General features: G+C 45.0%; 2 pseudogenes; both read left to right on the plus strand.

Moving 5' to 3' along the window:
* Nucleotides 1-590: 590 nt before the first annotated feature.
* Nucleotides 591-1,137, plus strand: LOC129008575 (prostaglandin E synthase 3-like; annotated as a pseudogene).
* Nucleotides 1,138-2,025: 888 nt separating this feature from the next.
* On the plus strand, nt 2,026-3,840 carry LOC129008576 (fatty acid-binding protein 5-like; annotated as a pseudogene).
* The last annotated feature ends 9,331 nt before the right edge of the window (nt 3,841-13,171 follow it).

The raw sequence follows: 13,171 nt of genomic DNA on the forward strand, positions 1-13,171 counted from the left end.
CTATTTTTTAAATGGCACAGAGCCATATGTTCTAATATAAAATGATATACAATGATATTAAGTGACCACAAGCAAGTTACAAAACATGTCATCTAATCTTTGTTTAAAAAATTAAGATAAGGCCGGGTGCAGTGGCTCATACCTGTAATCCCAGCACTTTGGGAGGCCGAGGTGGGCAGATCACCTGAGGTCAGGAGTTCAAGACCAACCTAGCCAACATGGTGAAATCCCGTCTCTACTAAAAATACAAAAAATTAGCCAGGTGTGGTGGTGGGCGCCTGTAATCCCAGCTACTCGGGAGGCTGAGGCAGGAGAATCGCTTGAACCCAGGAGGCAGAGGTTGCAGTGAGCTGAGATTGCGCCACTGCAGTCCAACCTGGGTAACAAGAGTGAAACTCCATCTCCAAAAATAAAAATTAAAATTAAAATTAAAATAAATATGTCGAGCCTGCCGCTGCCACCGTTGCCTGAAGGCAGCAAGAAGAGACTGAGACCAGGGAGAAAACTCAGGAGAGGAGTCGACTCCCTAGCTGCAGCCGCTGCCAGAGAGGCCCACACACCCATTTCCCCATCCCCCTGCCCCGTTCACAATGCAGCCTGCTTCTGCAAAGCAGTACGATCAATCGAAGGGATTATGTCTTCGTTGAATTTTGTGCTGAAGATAGCAAAGCTGTTCATGGACATTTTGAAAAATCCAAACTTACATTCAGTTGTCTTGGAGGAAATGATCATTTTAAGCATTTAAATGAAATTGATCTTTTTCACTCTATTGATCCAAATGATCCTGAGCCTAAAAGAACAGACAGATCAATTTTATGTTGTTTATGAAAAGGAGAATCTGGCAGTCATGGCCAAGGTTAACAAAAAAAAAAAGGGCAAAGCTTAACTGGCTTAGTGTGGACTTCAACAATTTGAAAGACGGAAGATGATTCAGATGAAGACATGTCTAATTTTGATCATTTCTCTGAGATGATGAACAGCATGGGTGGTGGTGAGGTTATAGATTTACCAGAAGTAGATGGAGCAGATGATGACTCACAAGACAGTGATGATGAAAAACTGCTAGATCTAAAGGATATTGTCATCACTTGGATTTTGAGAAAGAAAAATAACTGCTCTGCAAGATTTCAGAATTGAAAGAACTCCTGAATTGATAGCTCCACAGGCATGCTGTATTTGCCTACTTTAACCCATTTTTCAACCTGTTTTGTTTTTGAAAAGGCTTCACAGAGGGTTGATATGTACCATTGTATGGGGCAATTTTAAGTCAGCTAAGGCAACAACCTGATGTATGAAGACTTCCCAGATTTCCAGGAAGCTGTTGAGGTCCTAGGCAATTGATGCAGCAGTTGGAATAAATACAAACATCTCACCGAAGTCTCCTTTTCTTCATAGCATAGATACTGACATGATAGGAAGCTCTCAGCTTAGGGAAACAGAACTAAATTTTAGATTATGGAACATGGATGCAGAAGTGGCTGGAACAAATTGGCTGACACCTTACTGGTAACCTGCTATTCCTCTGGTGTTATCCTTCAGGATTTTTCACTAAAGTTTACTTTTCAAAAAATTTACTTCACATGATTCTATGTAAGTGATCACTTGTCAGTGTTCCAGATGCATCTTAGCTAAATCTAGTGAATGCCCTGACTTAGATGTTTTTTTTTAATTATTCATTTGGGCCGCATGCGGTGGCCCACACCTGTAATCCCAGCACTTTGGGAGGCCAAGGCAGGCGGATCACCTGAGTTCAGGACTTCCAGACCAGCCTGGCCAACATGGGGAAACCTTGTCTCTACTAAAAGTACAAAAATTAGCTGCGCATGGTGGCGGGTGCCTGTAATCCCAGCTACTCAGGAGGCTGCGGCAGGAGAATTGCTTGAACCCGGGAGGCGGAGGTTGCAGTGAGCCGAGATCACGCCATTGCACTTCAGCCTGGGTAACAGAGTGAGATTCTGTCTAAAAAAAGAAAAAATATATATACATTTGGCATTGTTTGACCCTTAAGCTTTTACATCTCTTAGCATGGAGGACGAAGAAAGCTGTACATAGTCGCTTGAGAGTGTGTACATTTAGACCAGATTTGTAGTTGCACTGTCAGTATGGCAAATGAGTAAAAAAAAAGTTTAATACTTTTTTTATTTCTTTTTTGGATTCAGCTTATACCAGAGCTGAAAACCTCAAGTTAAGTTCATGACAGTGGGGATTTTTTTAAACATCTACATTCTTTCTAATAAACTGTTGGAAGACTTAAGAAAAAATAAGATACATATCTACTGGCATATGCGTAGAAAAAGTCTGGAGAAACAGAAATAGAAGCTCTTTCTGGGGATACTTTTACTCTGTTTGGTTTAAATTTGTTAGAATAAGCATGCATCCTGCATACCACCTTCATAATAAAATAAAAGCAATCAAGACTTTAACAACAAATGGGCATCTGGGGCAGGTCCCTTCTAAAGCACCTGTAGGTGCTGGGAGTCGCACAGCCCACTGCCCACGCCTGACCCCGCTCTGTGCACTCTGCACGCCGACCCAGGCCACCGCTCAGCAGCTGGAAGGAAGATGATGCCTGATGGACACCAAAGGCTTTGATGAAGACATGAAAGAACTAGCCGTGGGAATAGCTCTGCAAAACATGGGTGCAATGGCCAGACCAGATTGTATCATCTCTCTTGATAGCAAAAACCTCACCATAAAAACTGAGAGCACTTTGAAGACAACAGTTTTCTTCTTACACCCTGGTTAGAGAAGTTAGAAGAAACTACAGCTGATGGCAGAAAAACTCTGACTGTCTGTGCTTACAGATGGCGCACTGGTTCAACATCAGGAGAGGGATGGGAAGGAAAAACACAACAACAAGAAAATCAAAAGATGGGAAATCAGTGGTGGACTGTGTCACGAACAATGTCACCTGTACTCAGATCTATGAAAAAGTAGAATATTACACCATGGAATACTATGCAGCCATGAAAAAGGATGAGTTCATGTCCTTTGCAGGGACATGAATGAAGCTGGAAACCATCATTCTCAGCAAACTAACACAAGAACAGGAAACCAAACACCGCATGTTCTCACTCATAATTGGGAGTTGAGCAATGAGAACACATGGACACACAGAGAGGAACATCACACACTAGGGCCTGTTGAGCGGTGGGGGGAGAGGGGAGGGATAGCATTAGGAGAAATACCTAATGTAGATGACAGGTCGATGGGTGCAGCAAACCACCATGGCACGTGTATATCTATGTAACAAACCTGCACGTTCCGCACTTGTACCCCAGAACTTAAGGTATAATTTAAGAAAAAAGAAAATGAAAAAAAAAGTAAAATAAAAATTTCACCATCACTTTGGACAGGAATTAGCTATGAAAATAAACAAGCTCAGTTCAATGAGCGGAGCTCCATACTGCTGGGTTGTTTTTTTTCTTCTTCATGACTGTGTTCAATTATCTTTATCACAAACATTTTACATGCAACTATTTCGAAGTGTTGATTTGGTTAGGATCATCCCTTTGGTTAATAAATGTGTCCATGCTAAGAACAAAAACAAATATAAAACAAACAAAACAAAGAATGCAGTGTGTTTCCTTTAGCAGCTATATGGCCTCAGGGCAAGTTACTGACTTCTCTGACTCACAGATTCTTCATTTGTAAAATGGTCAACAAGAATATTGTCAATCTCAGAAAGTCGTTGCCAGAGTTAAATGAGGAAATATATGTGAACGCTCGAGCACAGGGCTTAGCCGATGTCCATGCCTAATAAATGGTCCTCTCTCTCTTCTTTACTCCCTTTATCCCTGTAGCCATGTTCTGTCCCCCTAGGACGTTAGTCCTGAGTGAACGGCCAACTTTGGTTCTCTGTACAGGAACAGTTTGTCTTTCTCTTCCACGTCGCTGGTTTTCATCCTTGGATTGTCATTTTGTGTTTATTAATGACGGCAAGGTTGACTATTCCAGTAGCCAGTGGGCATGTCCTGTTTCCCCAGAGTCTCTTTCTGGACCAGCCCATCTGTGCACCTGGGTAGGTCTTGCTGATTTGTGTGTGTCACGTTAGGATGAATGGGCTGGGAGCTGGCCTTTGGGTTGTGGGAACCTGAAGTGGCAGAACGGAGGGGCTCTCCTCTGGGATGCCAACTCACCATAACTGCCAAAGCTCTCCTTTAGCAGTTCCTTCATCTAGGGCTAAATGGCTGGTGTCTACCAGCACAGGATAAGGGGAGAGGGAGAGGGTGCAAGAGTGTGAGAGTGTGAGCAGCTGATAGATGCAGCTGTTTAGCAGATAGACTTTCATGAATCCCTGGCACGGCCCTGCCGGCTCACTCCCATCCCTGGCCATCCTCCTCTCCGGGACTGATAGTGCGCAATGGGCTAGCTGTATCCTCTCGCATTCCTTTTTTTTGAGATGGAGTTTCCGCTCTGTTGCCCAGGCTGGAGTGCAATGGCATGATCTCAGCTCACTGCAACCTCCGCCTCCTGGGTTTTAAGCGATTGTCCTGCCTCAGCCTCCCAAGTAGCTGGGATTACAGGTGCCCACCACTCCACCTGGCTAATTTTTGTATTTTTAGTAGAGATGGGGTTTCTCAGTGTTGGCCAGGCTGGTCTCGAACTCCTGACCTCAGATGATCTGCCTGCCTCGGCCTCCAAAAGTGTTCTCCCACGCTCATTCTTGGCTGTGGTTTTCTACATTCCACTTCCTCCATCACGATGCTTCTGTTTTCTACCTCCCTGAAATTCATTTAACTCCCTTGTCCACTGAGGGGCCATCCTATTTTCTTCAGTTTTATGAGCTTAGTTTTCCTTCCTTCCTTCCTTCTTTCCTTCTTTCCTTCCTTCCTTCCTTCCTCCCTCTCTCCCTCCCTCCCTTCCTTCCTTCCATTTTTCTTTCTTCCTTTTCTTTCTTTCGCTCTCTCTTTCCTCTTCTTTCTCTTCTCTTCTCTCTTTTCTCTTTTCTTTTCTTCTTTTCTTTTCTTCTTTTCTTTCTAGGATCTTGCTCTGTCACCCACGCTGGAGTGCAGTGGTGCAATCACAGCTCACTGCAGCTTTGAATTCCTGGGCTCAAGTGATCCTTCAACCTCAGCTTCCCATTGTTCCTTTTCCTAATTTTAATGGCAAATCAGGAGGTGAGAAAGACAAGTGTTTGGTTTGCTACACTGCAAAGGATGTCCAGACTAGTCTTTTAAAAGGCTGACTTCTTTTCTGACTTCTTTTCATTTGAAGGTTTTGATCCATGCCAAAGTTCCCATGTCCCAGAAGAAGTACTACTTGCTGTTATGAACATTGACGCCCTTATATAAATGCAGGCTGTGAGCACACCTTCTGATCCACCTTGATGGATCAGTCTAGATGTCATGCACCGTAGGAGTTGCTGTGCATGCATAACTCGCTTACTCCTCATGGGAACCCAATGAAGTGGGTATTACAATCCCCACCTTAAAGATGAGGTAATTGGGGCTTAGAAAGGAAACTAACTTGTGTGGGAATTTTTACAATATTCATTCATTCAAGAAATATTTACCAAAAGCCTTCTATGTAGCAGTCACTATTCTAGGTGCTGGGGATAGAGAAGTAAACAAGACAAAGTCCCCGACCTCCTAGAGCTTATATTCTAGTTGGCACAGATGGACAATAAAGGAACTAACAAACAAACAAATACATGGTGTGTCAGGTGGTGACTGTGCTATGGAGAAGAACAAGGCAGGAAAGGGAGGGGGGACAGGAATTGAAGTAGGGAGCCCTCTTAGACTAGATGGGAAGGCCTCACTGAAAAGGTGGCATCAAGACCCAAAGGGGGACAATACAAGCTCCCTCTTTGATAAACGACAACCACAAAATGAGTCTTTTTTCAAGAAGGGAATCAGCTCTGATTAAATAGAGACTATGAACCCCAGGTGCGGTGGCTCACACCTGTAGTCCCAGCTACTTGGGAGGCCGAGGCAAGAGGATCTCTTGAACCAAGGAGTTCAAGACCAGCTTGGGCAACATAATGAGACCTCTGTCTCTTCAAAAATAAATAAATAAATGGAGACTATAAAGCAAGGTACTTTATTTGGGTACTATACAGGCATTTCTGTGGGAAGCTGAATTTCCAACTGTAAACAACTACATAAAGATACTGGATGAGCTGAGGCATGAGCTCAGGTGAAGGTCCCAGTGAGCTCTGCTCTGTTCTCTGTCACAAGTTACAGGTTCCTCCACTTCGTTTTCCTACCATCTGACATAAGGAGATAAGAACTCTCCTGTCAAACTGTTTGATTGTAATATGCCTTTACTACCTAAAATATAAACTTTCATGTTCGGTAGACATCAAGGATTGTGAACCAGGTTTTAGCTACAAGAAGCCATAAGACAGTATGCTACCACTTGTGTAACAAAAGAGGAAAAGGTGCATACGCACACACGTGCGCATATACATGTACTCATCTTCACACCCATGTGCTGTCATACACAGCAGAGAATGCCCTCAATTCTTCTCCTCTCTAAATGTGTGCCCTCTTGCGATGAGACTTTACAGCTCCTTCCACCACGATGTGGGGTCTATTTCTCCATCCCTTGAACCTGGACGTGGCCATATGAGGTTCATTAGCAAATATGATGAAAGCAGAAGCTTGAGAGGGCATGCGTGTTGGAACATAACCCCTTTGGCTGCTGGGAACTCTTCTGTCGTCACGTTAGTCGGAGCTAGTCTCCCAGATGATGGGAGGCACGTGGCCATCACTTCAGCTGACGTTAAGTCAACTTCCAGACACGCAAGGATTCTCTGGTCCGCCCAGCCTGACAATTCCAGACACGTGACTGAGGGCCATCCTCTACCACCCAGCCCTGCTAAGCAAGCCCAGACTGAAGTGATCCACTGGCCCATAGATTCCCAAGCTTGTTTCTTCCTTCACTCACTAAGCTTTGAAGTGTCTTGTCATGCAGCAAAAGCCAACATACATGTGCAGAGAATATCTCTGGAAAGATTTTCTTAACTGCTGACATTGGTGGCTGCTGGGTAAGATGGGTGGGGTCAGAGGCAAGAATCACAGGGAAACGTTGTTCACTGCATTATACTTTTTTTTGTACCTTTTGAATTTTGAACTCTATGTATTAACCCGTCCTCAAAACACACACATACACACACACACACAAAATTGTAAAATGTTACAGTCATAAAGCATGACTGATGGAGAAGAGAGTTTTCATCCATAAATTGTACATTTTGCTGTTACTTCAAAAATACAGTAGGTCATCATTTAAGGTTGCTGATAGGTACTTGGGAATTGCAACTTTAAATGAAATGACGCATAACAAAACCAATTTGACCATAGGTTAATTGACAGAAACCAGAGGTAAGTTCATACAGTATATTTCTGTCACAAAAGCATCACCAAACTTCTAGATAAAGACCAAACACTCCCAATATATTAACACTGAAATAAATGTGAACTACACATACATTTATTTAAGATTGGTAAAAACAAATAAGATAATTACTTACCCAATTATTTCAGTTCAGGTGGCCGGAGTCTATCCCTGCAACTCAGGGTATAAGGGGGGATCGAACTCCAGGCAGGACACCATCCTGTCCCAGGGCACACGTTCACACACTCACACACACACACTCTCACACTCACTCTCTCTCTCACACACACATTCTTTCTCCCACACACACTCACACTCACACACACACTCACACACATACACACTGACACACACACTCACACTGTCTCCCACACACTCTCATACAAACACACACTCAGACACACTCTCATGCGCTCACATACTCACTCACACACTCATACTCACACACTCTCACACTCTGTCTCACACACACCCCACAAGCCTCTCACACACTCTTTCTCACACACACACACTCTCATGCCCACACTCACATCCCCACATTCACACCCTCTCTCCCTCACACACACACTCATATCCACACATACACCCACACTCACTAACACACACCCACACTCCCTCACACACACACCTCCCCACACTCATACATGCACAGTCACGTACCCACTCACACCCCACACTTACCCACACCCTCACACACACCCACGCTCACTCACATATCCATACTCACTCAAACTGGGACAGTTTAAACACAATGTAGACAATTTAGATGTGCAGTTCACATCTTTGCACATCTTTGGGATGGGGAAGGAAGTCAGGGGACCTGGAGAAGACCCTGCAACACAAGCTCAGACACCCGAGGAGAACGTGCTAACTTCACTCAGAAAGAAGCCCCAGCAGGGAATCGATTTTTCCTCTCAGCAGCGTTACAATGAAATGATGTTAATCGAGGACCCGCTGTAACTGAACTGAAAATGAACGTGCACGGCTTTTTCTTTTGTTTCCCTTTCTCAGATACATCTAAGACCTTTGTCCTCAACACAATAGAAGCCTCACCATACTGTCTGGTGCTCCAGACAACAGCCCAGGCTGCAGTGGCTGAATGTGAGTGCTTCTGACAGTTTCTAAGCCTGTAACACCATGCAGTATTGTTTTTTTACATCTTGCCAAAGTTCTTATTCCGAGGTCCACTTTCTTTCCACTGTAGTGTGCTACCTCCTTACTGGGGAAGAGGGATGAGAGCACTGGGATCTGAGCTATACTGGTTGCATCTGATTAAACTTGAATTGGCTTAGAAAATAGGAGGAGGCTGGGCGCGGTGGCTCACGCCTATAATCCCAGCACTTAGGGAGGCCAATGTGGGAGGATTGCTTGAGCTCAGCAGTTTGAGATCAGTCTGGACAACACAGCGAGATGCCATCACTACTAAAAATTTTAAAAATCAGCCAGGTGGGCTGGGCATGGTGGCTCACGCTTGTAATCCCAGCACTTTGGGAAGCAGAGGTGGGCGGATCACGAGGTCAGGAGATCGAGACCACGGTGAAACCCCATCTCTACTAAAAATATAAAAAATTAGCCGGGCATGGTGGCGCCTGTAATCCCAGCTACTCGGAGAAGCTGAGGCAGGAGAATGGCGTGAACCCGGGAGGCAGAGCTTGCAGTGAGCCGAGATTGCGTCACTGCACTCCAGCCTGGGTGACAGAGCGAGACTCCATCTCAAAAAAAAAAAAAAAAAAAAAAAAATTAGCCAGGTGTGGCAGAGCACGGTGGCTCACACCTGTAATCCCAGCACTTTGGGAGGCCGAGGCAGGTGGATGACGAGGTCAGGAGATCGAGACCATCCTGGCTAACAGGGTGAAACCCTGCCTGTACTAAAAATACAAAAAAAATTAGCTGGGCATGGTGGCAGGCCCCTGTAGTCCCAGCTACTCCAGTGGCTGAGGCAGGAGAATGGTGTGAACCCGGGAGGCGGAGCTTGCAGCGAGCGGAGATGGCGCCACTACACTCCAGCCTGGGCGACAGAGAGAGATTCCGTCTCAAAAAAAAAAAAAAAATTTAGCCAGGTGTGTTGGCACATGCCTGTAGTACCAGCTACTCAGGAGCTTGGGGTGGGAGGATTGCTTGAGTCTGAGATGTTGAGGCCGCCACGGGCCATGATCATGATCACGCCACTGCCCTCTAGCCCGGGCTACAGAGTGAGACCTTGTCTCAAAAACAAAGAGAACAAGGAAAGAGAAGGATTTATTCGCTTGCTCAATTCAGGGAAAGGCTGAACAATCTAACCACGGGAAAGGTGGGGGCGGGGCAGCCTCGGGAACAATTGGATCCGGGGACTTGAACGCTGCCAGGTTCTCTCTCCTGTTTCTCCTTGAGGTGGCCTCATTCCCTCTTCCTGAAGACAGTTTATGGCAGAGGGACTGCTGAAAACAACTGAGTCAGCATTTACGGCTTGCTGCATTAGAACGTAATACCTTCTAATCTCTGGAGGTATAAGCTCAGACACCCGAGGAAGATCTCTGACTGGCACTCCCTCCTTGGGTCAAGCTCCTATGACTGGATGGGTCAACTATGGCTTGGAGATCAACCTCCCTTGAGCTCAGTCCAAACGCTGGAGTAGGAGAAGAAGCCATTTTCAGAAGAGATGGCTGCTTCCAGGAGTAAAGTAAGTGCTAGACATAATACCAGAATCTGGGTGCAGAGAACTATGGGCTTTGGAGTCAAGATTAAGTAAGCTACTCAAAGTCACACTGTGATGGTGTCCACTCCACTACAGTGTGACTTTGGGTAGCTTAATCTTTCCAAGCCTCAGTTTTGTCATCAGTAATACCTACCCCATAGGATTGCCTTAAGTGTTGACGATAGGACGCCCGGCGCGCATAGTACGGGTGTCGGCACAGGTAAAAGCTCTTCACTGTTTCTGCTCAGCCCGAGCGCTGAATACACCTACTGAGGACCCTTCTGCAACACGAAAACTACTTGTGCATAAAGTCTCAGAATATTAGGTTGGAAGAGACCTGAGATATCATTCAGTCATCCCCAAGAGCTGGTCCACAAACTGGTCCCAGATATGACAGAGTTTTCAACAGCTAATGAAAACACTAGAAAAATAAAAAAGAATGTAGAATATTCCATAAAATTAAGGGTATCCCATTTAAATGTTTGCCTTTTGTGAAAAAATTATGTCCTAATTTCTTGGTACTAAAATGGCTTTTGTTTTTTTGTTTTGCGTGTTTTTGTGGGGATTTTTTGTTTATTTTTTGAGATAGGGTCTTGCTCTGTCACCCAGGCTAGAGTACAGTGGCACAAACACAGCTCACTGCAGCCTCGACCTCCTAGGCTCAAGCAATCCTCCCACTTCAGCCCCCTGAGAAGCTGGGACTACAGGCACATACCACCATGCCTGGATCATTTTAAAAATGTTTTGTATTAAAATGTTTTTATAATGAAATGATGACAGTTGGTGAGTTTTAAAAAATGTTTATTTGGCAAAATGAAAAGTTGGCAACCCTACACTGATTTCTATTTTTACTTCTTCATGAGAAACCCAAAAGTACAAGAACCACTGATCTAGCCCAACTCTTCAAGTAGAAAAAAAGAAAAAAATCAAGCCCTAGGTTAGTTACATGACTTGCTCAAAGTCCTAGAGTTAGAACTACAGAGATCACCCAGCATTTTGACTCAAGGTGGGAATACATCTGCTAGAACAGGTGGTTTTCTATCTTTAAAGTCTCTTTCATTATTATTATTATTATTATTTTTTTTTTTTTTGAGACAGAGTCTTGCTCTGTCGCCCAGGCTGGAGTGCAATGGCGTGATCTCGTATCACTGCAACCTCTGACTCCTGGGTTCAAGTGGTTCTCCTGCCTCAGCCTCATGAGTAGCTGGGACTACAGGCTTGTGCCACCACGCCCGGCTAATTTTTGTATTTTTAGGAGAGATGGGGTTTCACCATGTTGGTCAGGCTGGTCTCGAACTCCTGACCTGGTGATCCACCCGCTTCAGCCTCCCCAAGTGCTGGGATTACAAGCGTGAGCCACCGCACCCAGCCCTGACTGCAGTTTTGAGCATCTGAAAGAAGTTCAGTAGGTCTGGAACACAGAAGCGGCCAAGGGATGGGGAAGTGGAAGGGAGAGTTTCAGGCAAGAGGAAGAGAGAGAGACAAGGCTGGAGGGGCAGGCAGGCTCAGGCTGCAAGGGCCTGGCAGGACACTCTGAGGAGCTGGACTTTATCTTCAGGTCAGGGAGAAGCCAGGAGATTGACTGGCTACTGATGGAGAGGAAAGTAGAGGGTGGCAAGACTGGAGGTAGGAGGTAATCTACTCATTCATTCAACAAATATTTGTGGAATATCTACCCTATGCCAAGCACTGTTCTAAGAAATGGAAGTACAGCTGTGTGCAAGCGCTTGCTCCCACGCTGCTCATATTTTAGTCAGGGAGACAGATAACCAACAAATAATTTCCGAGAGTCGTCAGTGTGCTGGGAGGAAACAAAAATAAGGTAATAGCAACTGATAGAGGACAGGAAGAGATGGGGTACCACAGGGAGACAGGTTATGGGGAATATTGAAGAGCTGGAAGGAAAGACGTGGTTCGTCTCCTAGATGAAGATGGAGTCTTGTCAGTGCTGAGTACAGTTAAGGACTAGCAGATGCCAGTATTTATAAAAGCTACCCTTAAATGGAAGCATACAGATTGTTAGTGTAGTCTTCCCACTTGGTGATGTAAGCCTGAGTTTTAAAAAGCAGTAATGTGGCAAAAATCCGGTTTCCTTCTCAGTTCTGGCAGGAGCTTTCTTGTGCAAAGGGGTTAGGAGCAAGGGAAAGGCTGAGACAGATGTGCAGCCTTGCTCGTAGCCATCTCTCTTCCTGCAAGTCTGGTACCATTGGCTACGTAAAGTAGGAACTTAGAGTAGGAGTGTGTGTCTCTGTGTTTGTGTGTGTGTGTCTCTGTGTTTGTGTATGTGTGTTCTCTTCTTGCCAATCTCTAACCTAATCTAACACTGCAGGAAGGTAAGAAAGGCCTCTCTGAGACAAGGATATTTATTGAAGCTAAGAACTGAATGAGCCAGGTGCAGTAGCTCACTCCTGTAATCCCAGCACTTTGGGAGGCCGAGGCAGGAGGATGGCTTGAGGCCAGAAGTTCTAGACCAATCTGGACATTATGATGAGACCGCATCTCTGCTAAAAAATTAGCCGGGCCTGGTGGTGCATGCCTATAGTTCAAGCTACTCAGGAGGCTGAGGTGGGAGGATCACTTAAGCCCAGGAGGTCAAAGCTGCAGTGAGCCATGATGGTGCCACTGCATTCTAGCCTGGGCAACACAGTAAGACCCTGTCTCAAAAACAAAAACTAACTGAACCCTAAGGAGCCAGGCTAACAGAGATCTGAAGGAAAAGTACTACAAGAAGGCAGAACAAGAGAGTGGTGAATTTGGCATGTTCAAAGCACAGAAAGAGAGGCGGTGTGGCTGAAGTATGTAGTGCCTGAGGGGGCACCAGTAGAAATGAGGTTTGAGAGGGAAGCAGTGGCCAGATCACCAGAGATCTTGAAGGTCTTAGTAAGGTATTTTTAAGTACACTGAGAACTCCTGGGAGTTCTGAGCAAGGGAAAGAAATTATCTGACATATTGTTTAAAAGAATTACTTTCGTTTATTTGTAAAGAATCAGTTGTAAAGGGGAAAGAAGGAAAACACAGAGCTCAGTTAGGAGACTATTGAAGAGGTCCAGGCAAAGACAGATGCCGCTTCAATCAGTGGCAAAAGTGATGGAGATGGAGAGAAGCAATCAGTGGCAATCATCAGCTTCAATCAGTGGCAAAAGTGATGGAGATGGA

The sequence above is a fragment of the Pongo pygmaeus genome, chromosome 9 (genome assembly GCF_028885625.2).
Source record: "Pongo pygmaeus isolate AG05252 chromosome 9, NHGRI_mPonPyg2-v2.0_pri, whole genome shotgun sequence".
Classification (NCBI taxonomy): Eukaryota; Metazoa; Chordata; class Mammalia; order Primates; family Hominidae; genus Pongo; species Pongo pygmaeus.